Raw genomic sequence first — 13,492 nt, 5'->3', positions numbered from 1 at the left:
TATATAACTCTCAACTGTTCATGCTCACAGTACATCCTCATAAATATGCATGATTTTCCCTGGAAAACTCCTAAATAAACATAGATTGTTGCATCACTCTGATCCTTCTAGGCATAAAGCCAGAAAGCCTTTCTGCTTTCAAAAACGTCTGCTATCACCCATTCTAACCAGACTAGTTTCCCAATTTACAAGTTAATCTTGCCAAAAAGCCCTTTTTCATTCAGTTATTTCAGTGATTTTTTTTATGTCACTGTCACTGTCATCCCATTGCTCATTGATTTGCTCGAGCGGGCACCAGTAACGTCTCCATTTGAGACTTCTTGTTACTGTTTTTGGCATATTGAATACGCCATGGGTAGCTTGCCGGGCTCTGCCGTGCAGACGAGATACTCTCTGTAGCTTGCCAGGCTCTCCGAAAGGGGTGGAGGAATTGAACGTGGGTGGGCCATGTGCAAGGCAAACGCCCTGCTGCTGTGCTATCGCTCCAGCCCAGATTTTTTTAATGACAAACAACAACCATATCACAATGATTCTATTAAAGGGTGTCAAAAAACAGGGTAGTTTTAGACAGGAAGTATACGTGGTTTGGTTTAGAAAATGGAACACTTCTGATTCTGCACTGCTCAATAACTTTATCAATGGGATCAATGATAAAATACGTGCCTCGTTTTCAATATGTAGTAACCAAAACTGTTTTCCTCTGCCTTTCAGTTTAGATAGTGAATTGAAAGTAATCATGTTAAAATTAAAATATGGTCAAAGGCAAGCTTATTAAAATGAATCAGGGAGAAATAAAACTGCATGTTAATTGAAAAGTAGAAAAAGATGCATTATACAAATAAAATGACCACTCTCAGTGGTCCTTAGGAGGAACCTTCTGGTTCCAGAAATTAAACTCAGGCCTCTAGCATCTGAAGCATGTGCACTGGCTCTTGGAGCTATCTTCCAGCCCTAAAATGTATAGAATGCCTGAAAAATACCATCTCATCTTCAATTCAAATTAAATACAGTGTTGCTGTCATGTAAATAAACTATAGGAGCCCAGAGGTAATTCTTGCTTAACATTCACATACAGTATTACCAAAGTACACAATTGAGTCAGGATTCACCCATTGAAAGACACTCTGAAACTTTAAGTGGACAGATAAATAATTTGTCCACTCTGACACTCTGACACTTCAAGTGGACAGGTAAATAATCTGTCCATATAACTAAACTCCTAAGATGGTAATGATATTAATTCTCTTAAAAAGAATGTTGTATGAACCTTGAGTGCATTCATGCATGATGCACACCATCAATATCCACTTACATGTAAATATTCTTAATTTCTTCATAAAATTAAGAATTAATTAATTTCTTCCTAAAAAAGCAGACAGAGAAAATATAATAGCAAAATCTAGACTCTCATGGCAACAGAATAACAAAATATTCCTCACATAAATCCTGAAAGAGGAGAAGTCACAACAGCAAGACCTATATAGAATCACTCAGTACAAGATGAAATACATGGGCATCCGGCAGCCATTAGAATAAGAGAAACCGACTAAGCTTCCGAGATGTCCCACAGCTATCGGAGAGAGTATCTTGAAGCTCCGACTAGAGGTTTCAGCAAAATCCCGTTCTTGAATAAAGCTGAACAAGAGGAAACAGCTAGCACAGACTCTCAGTCGAGCAGAAGTGGCAAGAGCAATAAAGGAAAAAGAAGGTGTAGATATGTATTATTTTGTTGTTGTTGTTGTTGCTTTAGATTTTTGTTTTGGGGTCACACCCAGTGGTTCTCAGTTCTAACTCCTGGCTCATTGTTTAACGATCACTCCTGAATCAAGAGTGATCGTTTTTATTAAGCAGAAAAGGAAAAAACACAAAGATGGAGTACAAGAATTATCAAATTTGAGAGATATTAAAATCTATCACCAAATTAGAGATGTTAAAGTATATATCCTAAAAAAACTTGGAAAATTATTTCCCTGAAAAACTAGCACAACACAAAAATTGAATCCCATACAAAATTATGAAATTGGTATGAGGGACAAAATAGCACCCCTACAAGTAATATAAATGAATCAATAAGATGTGTCTACAAAAGAAAGTATATTTCAATTTTTGTAGGCAATCTAAATGAAATTGAATAAATAATAGATAATATAAAGAATAGAATTTTTAAAACTTTTAAAATTTTAAATAGAATTTTTAAAGTTCTATTTTAAAAGGACTGGAGCAATAGCACAGCAGGTAGGGCATTTGCCTTGCATGCAGCTGACCCGGGTTTAATTACTCCATCCTCCTCAGAGAGCCCAGGCAAGCTACCGTGAGTATCCCACCCACACAGCAGAGTCTGGCAAGCTACCTGTGGTGTATTCGATATGCCAAAAACAGTAACAACAAGTCTCACAGTGGAGACATTACTGGTGCCTGTTTGAGCAAATGCATGAACAACACAATGACAGTGCTACAGTGCCACAGTGCTATTTTAAAAACAGAATCAGGAAGTCCTTAAAGTTTTGAGAAAAGGAAAACTTATAAATAATGGTGGAGAACTTTAATGAGAACTAGAATGAAAGGACAATGATATAATTTAAGACTTAACTACATGGAATGCAAGAACAGGTGAACATAATAGATATCCTTCAAACATTAGATTATTTGGCACGTTAGAAATAGGTGATAACTCCTCAGTGTAAGGACAGGCATCTCTGAAAACTTAGCTAATATCATACTTAGTACTTTCACAATTAAGACTAAGTGGTCTTCCTGTAAATTGAGAAAAAAATATGAGGATACCTGCTCTCACCACTTCTATTCAACAAGGTACTGGAGGGTCTAACCAGAGCAAATGGAGAAGACCACTAACTAAAAGGCATGCAGGGACTGAAGAGAAAGAACAAAGGATGGGGTTGCCTGTACATAGCTGAGTCCAGTATGATCCTTGACACTGCAGATGGTTATTTGTATTTTATAATAAATAATAAAATAAAGTAAACTTCATACAGATTAGAATGAAATAGGACAATTTCTGTTTATAATTTGATATGATTTAATAGATAGAAAATCTTAAGGAATACATTTAAACACCACTAAAGCTAATAAAACGAGTATAGTAAGACTGATGTTACAAATAAATATACAAAATTCAACAGTGTTTCTATTTACTTGAGAAGACAGTTTATTTTTTCCCTTGGGCCTCCCAAGTGGTGATCAATGGGCCTGGGGAGCATCATTTCCAGAAATTCTTCACCAATCAAGCCATATGTATCAAAACTGGTGGCCAAAACCCCTACTGTGCCAGGGGTTGCCAGTCTCAACTCCCAGGGTATGTTCATGGTCTCCAGAGCAATGCAAAGGCAAAAAGATGGCAAGCCAGGCTTAATCAGTGTTGGCCACATGATCTTAACCCCTGTATTAATTTCCTGACCGTCCAGTAGACAGAATGGTTGAGAATAAAACTTAAAAATTTCACTTAGGGGGACTGGAGCAACAGCACAGCAGGTAGGACATTTGCCTTGCACGCGACAGACCCAGGTTTGATTCCTAGCATCCCATATGGTCCTACAAGCACCACCAGGAGTAATTCCTGAGTGCATAGCCAGGAGTAACTCCTGTGCATCATCGGATATGACCCAAAAACAAAAACAAAAAAAACCTTCACTTAGAATTAAAAGGTTGACATAGTAATGAATAAATTTAATGAAAGTATTCCAAATACACTGAAAATTATAACATGCTTATGGAAGAAATTAAAGAGCATATAAATCAAAATTTCAGTTTGTATTAACTGACATGCTAATTCTAAAATTTCTATGGAATTTTAAGGAGCACAGAATGGGGAAAAGAGATGTAAAACAACAAAAGGACAGGCATATAAGCTTCAAACTTTCTGATTTCAAAACTTAACCAAAAACCCCATAGCGATCATGACATAAGCATGACAGGTATAAGAATCGTCATTGTCACTGTCATCCCGTTGCTCATCGATTTGCTTGAGCAGGCACCAGTAATGTCTCCATTGTGAGACTTGTTGTTACTGTTTTTGGTATATCGAATACACCACGGGGAGCTTGCCAGGCTCTGCCGTGCGGACGAGATACTCTCTATCAAGGCTCTTGCCAGCTCTCTGAGAGGGTCGGAGGAATTGAACCCGGGTCAGCCGCATGCAAGGCAACCCTACCCACTATGCTACCGCTCCAGCCCGGTATAAGAATATATCATAAAATGAATAATAAACTGAGCACAAACAAAGAATATAGTCATAAAACTAATGAATAGAATCCAACTAAGAGTTCAAAGATAGGATATCTAAGGTACAGTAACTTATCTAAGTTTATATAGTGGGTTGTTGGCTGACCTGGGATTTGAATCCAGGCAGTCTGGCTTTAGAGCCCATATCCTTCAATTGCAATGCTCGATTTGGTGGATTTGCTTAGAGCCAGTGACGGTGGTGTATGAAATTTGGGAGTCTCGCCAGCTATTAACAAGGACAATAGGGATAAGGGAGACTATATTTGAGAGTAGTCAGGAGGCTAAATTGAGGGCAGATTCAGAAATGCCTTGAATGCCACATGCATTTGCTGGTCTTTATCCTCTAATCAGTGGCAGGTATTGAGCATTTTTGAGTAAGGAAGTTAGAAGTTCAAAGTCATTTTAAAAAATGATAATCATAAACTGAACTGGAAAGTTGAGGAAAGAACTCAGTCATGGCAGAAGATCTATTTGGAGACTTTGGGAGGAAATAGATGAATTTTAAAAGGATGACTGAACCAGGAGCCAGAATCCTCAAATTCTATTTGTGACCACAATGCAAATGTTTCTCAAGGGAAATTGTTCACAGCACAACCAGGCAAAGCAAAAGGAAGCCTTTTAATACTTCGGAGTCTTACTATCTCCTTGAAGCCAGATGAATTGAGTGTCTGAACAGGGGCAGAAGTAGAGCTTAGACTGAAAGTGTCAAGAATTCTCCTACTTCTTTACCTTCCACCCTCCACAGTCTAGAATTTTCCTGGTGAAGTTATGTGTAGTCTGAGGACAGTTTGGTCAGGTAAGAGATGGCAGCTTTGAGAGCCAAATGCTGCAGCATATTTCTTGATATGGGTTCCACAACTGTCCTCCTACTAGATAAAGTCTAGTAGGAGAGACAGAGAAAATCTAATAATGGAATCCTACCCCCTGAAGACCAGGTCATGCTTCTCATGGACAAGGGCTGGAAAAATAAGGACTTCAGGCAATATATATTCTTTTAATAGTCAAGAAATCAGAGCTCCAAATTCCAGTTATGGTGGCAGATACGAGAACAGAAAGGAAGAACCCTATACACAGGGCCAGAGAGACAGTACAGAGCTTAAGGTACTTGCCTTTCATATTGTAGGAGACTTGTTCTTGTTCTTTTGTTCAATCTCCTGAGCACCACCAAGAGTGATGCCTGAACACAGGGCCAGGAGTAATCCTTGAGCACCGCTGGGTGTGGCCTCTCAAATCTGGATGCATGCATCCTTCAGCTTGGGGAACTTCTCAACAATAATTTATTTGACTATTGCTTCTTCATCAGAATTGGCTTCCTGGTCTTCTAGACTCCAATTATTCTTAAGTTCTTCTTCTAAAATTCATGCCAAAATTCTCACAATTATTTTTTGCTTATTTTTAGAACTTTTTCCATCTTCTGCTCTTATCTAAAGTTTTTATGCATCTCCTCTTGGAGCTCACAAATTTTGTCCTCCTCTAAGGCCATCCAGTGAATTTTAATTTTTCCCTATAAAATTCTTTTGTCCTCTCATTTCTGATTGCAGTTTTTTTCATTTCTGCTATCATACAATTTTTGCTTTATTAAAACTGTATCATTGTTTCTTTGAGCTCACTAAGTATCCTCAGCATTTCTCTCTAGGAACCTTATCTGAGAGTTTATATAGTTGGTTCGTATTGGTTGAGTTTTTAAATACCATCTTCATTTATTAAGCATGGGTGAGGTTCTGCACAGTTTTCCTATAGTACCTATTGCAGTCTGGGGTGTCTCTCCAATTTGCCATGTGTGCCTCCTCACTGCTAGAAAGTTGTTTTGGGGTACCAGTTAGTTGGTACTTTCTTTGTTTCCTATCAAAGTTATCCAACCCAATATCCAAAATATATAAGGCACTGGTAGAATTTCACAAGAAAAAAACATCCAACTCTCAGGGCTGAAACAATAGCACCTGCGGTAGGGCATTTGCTTTGCATGTGGCCGACCTGGGTTCGATTCCCAGCATCCCATATGGACCGCCAAGCACCACCAGGAATAATTCCTGAGTGCAAAGCCAGGAGTAACCTCTGAGCATCACTGGGTGTGACCCCCCAAAAAAATCCAACCCCGTCAGAAACAGGCAGAAGAAATGAATAGAAACTTCTTCAAGACAAATGGTCAAAAGACATTTTTGGTGAAAAACTGCTCTACATTACTAATCACTGGGGAGATGCAAATCAAAACAATGAGATATTTTCTCATACCACAGAGACTGGCACACATCAAAAAGAACAAGAACAACCAGTGTTGATGTGGATGTGGAGAGAAAGGGAAGACTCTCCTTCATTGGTGGTGGGAATGTTGACTGGTCTAGCCCTTTTAGAAAACAATTAAGGCATTCCTCAAAAACTAAAAATTGAACTTCCATATGACCCTGCAATGCCAAGTCTGTGAAAATACTCGGGGGGCACAAAAATACACAGCAGAAATGCCATATGCACTTCTATGTTCATTGCAGCACTATTCACAGTAGTCAGAATCTGGAAACAATCCCAATGCTTGAGAAAAGATGACTGGATAAAGAAACTGTTGTACTTCTACACAATGGAATACTATGCAGCTATTAGGAAAATTGAAGTCATAAAATTTGCTCATAAATGAATGGACATGGGAGGTATCTTGCTGACTGAAAAAAGTCAGAAGGAAAGGGACAGAAATAGAATGGTTGCACTCATTTGTGGGACATTAGACAAACATAGTATGAGATCTAATACCCAAGGACAGTAGAACCAGGAGGAGTGGTCCCTTGTTGGAAGCCTGCCTCATGTGCTAGGGGAGAAGGCAGTTGGGATAGAGAAGGAACCACTATGGCAATGATAGTTGGAAATGATGTCTCTGGATAACTGCCTGCTGGAAGTAGGAAAAGGAACAAACATAATAACCACTTAGTGTCCGTATTGCAAACCATAGTGCCCAAAAGTGTGTGTGTGCGGAGAGGAAAGGGAGAGAGACAGAGAAACAGACAGAGACAGACACAGAGAAAGAAATACAGAGAGACAGACAGAGAGAGAGAGAAAAAAAGTGCTTGCCATAGAGGCAGGCTGCAGAGGGGGTGGAGAGGGGAGGGTTGGTGGGAGGGAAACTGGGGTCATTGGTGGTGGGAAATGTACACAGGTGGAGGGATGGGTGTTGGAACAGTGTATGACTGAAACCCAATCTTTGTAGTGGTGTATCTCATGGTGACTGAATATAAAATCAATAAAGTTTAAAAAGCAAATGGTCATTAAACCCAGAGATTTCAGGTTGGTTTTTTTTAAGGAAAAAAAAAGTATGGCAAATGAAAAAGAAAAGTTATCCAACATTAAAGCAATGTGTTGTTACTCATTGTCTCTAAAGGTTCTCATGCTGGTCCCAGGAGATGTTCAATCTACTGCAACACCATCTGTAATTTGGAGTTTTGTTATTCTTTGCTATCACCACTACCTTTTTAAATTTTTAGTGGGATTGGTGATTAGGGCTAGGATTGAATAAATATTAAAGCAGTGTGGTTGGAGAGTGCCGAGCTATTCTAGCATGAATTCAGAATAAGAGGCTAAGGTGTGCTCCCTGCCGGATGTGTAGAAAGGGTGTATTACACCATGTGATGGTTCTGCTGAACAGATAGGCAGAGCCAGTTGAGCCTGTCCATGGGGCCCAACGCAGGGCGGGGGCTGTTTCCTAGGGTTGTGCTGTGCCAGTGGATCCAAAGATTTGCTGGAGCTGATGATCCCCCGGTCCACACAGTGGCCGGGTGTTCCCGTGTTTCGTGGTGTGGTCGGTCCATGATTTTGCTGGTCTAGGAGGTAGGGCCAGGTAGCTCTTGCCCTGGGTCCTATGCAGAGGCCAGCTGCTTGTTTGGGTCACTGCTCTGCTCACCTAGGAAAATCTCATTTGGGTACTTTCTTTCCCAGTCATTCAGGTCTGAGTAACCCAAAAAACTATTTCAAATATTTGTTTCAAATAGCAATCACTGGAGTGATAGCACAATGAATAGGGTGTTTTGCCTTAGTGACAGACCGGGTTTCAATTCCTCCACCCCTCTCAGAGAGCCCAGCAAGCTACCAAGAGTATCCCACCCCCAAGGCAGAGACTGGCAAGCTCCCCGTGGTGTATTCAATATGCCAAAAACAGTAACAACAAGTCTCACAATGGAGACGCTACTGGTGCCCGCTCGAGCAAATCGGTGAACAAGGGGAGGACAGTGCTACAATAAACTTCAGATGAGTAAAGCATTTCAGACTGAAAGCAGAGGAGACACAGCTAGGAGGGGAGCCTCACAGACCTGAGGTAAACACCAGAGACTAAAGGGAGAGCAGGGGAGCTGGGAGTCTTCAGTAACAAGGAAGGTTGCTGCCTGCCCGCTCCACATCCACAGCACAGCACAGTGCGGGGCACAAGCACCACGCTGTCTGGGGAACACCCCTAGCAGTGACCCCTGAACACTGAACTCACAGTAGCTCCGGAATGCTGTAGGGTGTGGCCCCAAACAGGACAAAACCAAACAAACCAACAATAAAAAGCAAGACCAAAAAACAAAAAATCCAGTATTTAAACCTGTGGAGATTTAGTCTTCAGAGATTTCTTGACAACAGGCAAAGATCAGGATTTTGATCTTCTGTAAGTAACACAGGACCAGTGTGACCTCCCAGATCACACTGCATCCTCCCCTGCATCCTCATCTTCCCACCCATGCAACAGAACTTCTAAATGGGACCCGGTTGTGCTCTCAGCCTGGGTTTCAACAGTGCTATTCTTTCATGAAAACATGCCACTGAGTCCTTATTCATTGCCACCCAGTTAGGCTCTGTGAGAGTCTGAAATGAAATTCACCTTCTTAAATCAACCACCATAAAAGTAAGCTCCTCCCCCAATATCACTAAACTCAGACAAAAGGAGAGAAAAGGGATGGTGACTTCTTAACAACTCACAATACATTTTCCTCCAACTTGATCATCTGTATCTTAGAAGCACATCTCTATTCACAGTGGCTGCCTGAGCACTTGGTAAGCCTTTTCACAACTGCATAAGGTTCCAGCATTTAAAACACTGCCAATGTATGAGGCTAATGGTTTAGAGGCAAGCTCTATAGTTTATTCATGCTTAGTCGCAACTCAAATGTTCAAAATTTGTTTGATGTTGTTTCCAGAAGACCCTTTCTTATAATATAGGACAATTTGATAGGGAATCTATTATATTCAGAAACATCGTAGAATTAAACTCATATATTACAATAATAAATCCCAATGAAGCCCTCAAATTAGTCACACAAAGAAAGAAACTATGTATTCAAAAGGAGTCATTTTTTGTATGTGTGGTAGAACACAGAAACTATTTTGTTTCACAAGTATAACTTGATGGTTTTTATGGGGGAAGTGAAGAATAATTTACCCAGTGGAGGAGGAATGGAATTTGCTTAAATAAGGAATATTGGAACTGGGCCAAGACAATAGTTATAGTTTTTTTTTTTTTTAAAAAAAAAGACTCCATTTTAGATACTAAAAATTAAATAGAGCTAAGATGTGGCTAAACAATTAGAGCACATGCTTCAAATGTATGAAGCTCTGGCCTCAATTCCCTGCACTAATAAAAAAAATAAAATATTATTCCCTGCAAAATTTATATGTTCACAGTTATTTTGTCCTTTTCTTAAAGTAAAAAAAAGTATATATATATATATATGTAGTAAAACAAAAATAGCATTTGTTTAAATCAAATAACTCCTAAGAGTAAAAGAAATTGGAGCCAGAGAGACAGTAGAAAGATTAAGGTGTTTGCCTTGCATGTGGCTAACCCTAGTTTGATCTCCAAACACCACACAGAAGTAAGCCCTGAGTATTAGTGGGTTTGTCCCAAAACAGCACTTTCCCCCACCCCCAAAATAAGGTGTAAATAAAGTAGAAATTTAAAGAACATATTATCTTTTTACCACAGGAAACTTTTTTCTTTCATAATTAAAGAAAAATAAAACACATTTTTAGGGAATAATTTTGAATAAGGACATGCATAATAAAATCAATAATAATCTTTTTGACCAAACAATTATTAGTACATTTTTGCATTTCTTTTTTGGTAAGATTATTACTTCCAATTTAATTTAATTTCTCTTTTTCCTAACACTGAACTCTGATAAACAAAATTCCCTCATATTATTAAGAATCTTTGGAAAGTTTCTTTTTAATTGTTCCATTGTATCCCATTATGTATATATACTAAAGGTTAGCAACTTATTTAAAATTAACTTTATAAATAGATCAATAAATTAATTTATTTAATAATTAATTTTTAAATATTAAATAAGTTAATATTTAATAATTAACCTTATTTTGTGTGGAAGATGATTTTTTAATTTGGTTTTATTTTAATTTGATAAATAATTACTATTGTCTTATTTTTCCTGTAATATAATATTAGACATGTACTTATGTAATATGCAAACACATTAAAAGTACTTTAAGAAATAGTATCACCAGAACAAAGAGACAGACACATGAAGTTTCTGCTAAATTGCTATCTTTGGAGTCAGGTTAAACACCCGATTCTTATTCTACTTCTTCCATCAGCACTGAAGTACTGTCATTTATTTGAATATTATATAGCTGGTTAGTAAACATAGCATTCCATTATTATAATTTGTATTTTAAAAAGAGTAACCTAAGTAAATATAATCATGTCACATTTCCCATTAAAATGTATTAAATTTGTTTATCTTATTATTAATTTCCTGACATTCAATCAGTGACAAGAATGTGATAAATATCTCTAAATTTATTTGTAATTAAATATTTTATTTTACTTATTGCAATGATCTGTGCACTGACAAATTCCAATGGATGTCAAAATAATGCCTGGCTGCTCATCTACGAGATGGTTGGACTTCTTTGTCAAGACCCTGAATGAAAGGTTTGATGCTCTTCGTGTTCCTGGAATGAGCAGACGCCATTGGGCTACACTAGCAACGACAGGGACGAATGGAGATGTTACTGGCGCCCACTCAAGCAAATCGATGAGCAATGGGATGACAAGTGATACAAGTGATTTTACTTATTGCCATTTAAAAAAATCAGAAATAGAGGTCTCTTCTTGGTTTGGTGTGCAGGAAATATTGATGTGCTATGAATATAAACTTTCAAATTGAATTACAATCATTCCCGTTTATAGCTGAAAAATCTATTCCTATATCCCCAAATTAAATTTCTCAAGAATCACAGAAACCTTGAAACCTGAGAGAGTTCAAAGAGCCGGAGTATATGCTTTGCATGCCGGAGCCTGGTTCCATCCCCGGCATTGCATCATATGCCAGCACTGCCAGAATCAAGCCCCAAGACTCCCCTGCACCACCACCAAAAAAGAGCAGAACAAAGTGCTCTCTAAGTACTAGCGGAAACTACTACTCCTTACCTTTGAAGATGATTTCAATTTACTCTTTTTATGACATTTTGTTTTTATTATACATCCCATTTTCCAAAGGACTACATACCAAATGCTTTTTTCCCCAAAAAATCTAATTTTTTATTTTAAAGTTCAGATTTTAAGTCAAAATCCTAATTTCTGTGTAGATACAGAGGATTATGCCTTGCAATTTATGCTAACTTAATTTTAAAACACAAAAAAAACAAAAAAGCAGATTATGTATATATATACATATATATATACATATATATATACATATATATATATATGGTAAGATCATGATTCATAGCTTGAATCGAGACTCAGTTGCTTAAAAAAAAAATCCACACACCAACATTAGCAGGCTGCAGGATTTTGGCTACTGACTTTTTTCCAATTTGTGGTCTCACTTGTGAATGGTAAGAAGCGAAAGGAGTGGTTGGTGGTCTGCACAGTCCCGTCAAGGCTGGGAAACTGTCAGGATCACAATGCTCCTTTGTTGGCTGACTTGGCAGCGATGCCAAGAGCTGAATGGGCCACAGAGACTGAACCAGTTATGATGACTGCTGGTTCCTCCCAACCGACAGGAAGCTTCACCCCCCCCCCAACCCTCCCACTTTGCCCTGCCATCACTCAGCCACCCTGGGATGACAGCATGACATGGGGATATTTAGGTTTCTCTCAATGCTGCTCAAATTGATCATGGAAATTTTTGACTTCCTGATGATCAATGTTACTTGATCAATGTCACTTGAAATATACAGGAAAGAAAGTAGATACATAGGACAGAAGGAAGATAATGAAAATGCGTTAGTACACAGGTGTGTTAATTTCTCATACTAAATTTGCATGGTGACTATTGTGAATGGAAAAAAGATTAAAAGGGGGGATATGTATGAGGAAAATCCAATCTACCCAATTTTAGGTCATAATGACTTTTTTATTTATTTATTTGATTGCTTTGGTTTCAACTCCCTAGAGCCCCAATTGTCAGATTTAGATGCAGCTCCCAATAACACAGAAGGAAACTGAAGATGATACAGCAGGTAGGACAAAAGAATTACTAAGTAAAAATCTGAATCGTTTTTAACAGCTTTCTGCTAGCCCAGACTCCTGGTTTTATTTAAGAAGCCCACTGCCTTTGAAAACGCACAGGGTCTTTTCAATAGCAAAAGATCAAATGATGTTAATCAGCCAGGGGGACCTAATCCTTTAATGCAGCTGTCTCTTTACATTATAAACATTCCTGCTCTGTAAGCTGGAACGATTTTTATCTTAGCTTGACTTTCCTTCTCCTCCTCTTTTTTCTCCTTCCTTCTCCTCCTCCTTCTGCTTCTCCTCCTCCTCTTCTTTCTCCTCATTTCTTCTTTCTCCTCCTCTTCCACCTCTTCATCAACCTTCTTCTTTATATTCCTTCTCATCTTTCTCAATCTCAATTTCGAATTTTATCCTAGCAGTACAGGACACTTTCTCTGCCTCCTTTCTTATCCCTGCAAGGAGCAATCTTTTGTCAGATTGCAGGAATATAAAGTTTGAGAAGCAAGTACTTCTAGCTTCTCTTCTCCTCGTCCCTCACTTTTCTGCTTGGTCATTCTGCAATCAAACGCCTCAATAGGGCATTCACGTTCTGCACCTTAGTTTACTCCTGTTCATCCTCTCCCTCCTCTTTAGCGTTTGATTTGGCCTGATGGATTCAGTGCTTCTTACTACAAATATAAATTGATTTAGAGCCGCTCTCATAACATTTTTTTTCAAATCAATCTTTTCTTCAAGAATACCATAATCATCACTTAAATTTTGTGACATGCTTCACATGAAGAACTGGAGTGAGATAAAGGACATATACCATTGTAGTTA

This window comes from Sorex araneus, chromosome 4 (genome assembly GCF_027595985.1).
Source record: "Sorex araneus isolate mSorAra2 chromosome 4, mSorAra2.pri, whole genome shotgun sequence".
NCBI classification, from domain to species: domain Eukaryota; kingdom Metazoa; phylum Chordata; class Mammalia; order Eulipotyphla; family Soricidae; genus Sorex; species Sorex araneus.
The sequence above is the reverse complement of the archived record's forward strand: the minus strand, read 5'-3'. Positions refer to the sequence as shown.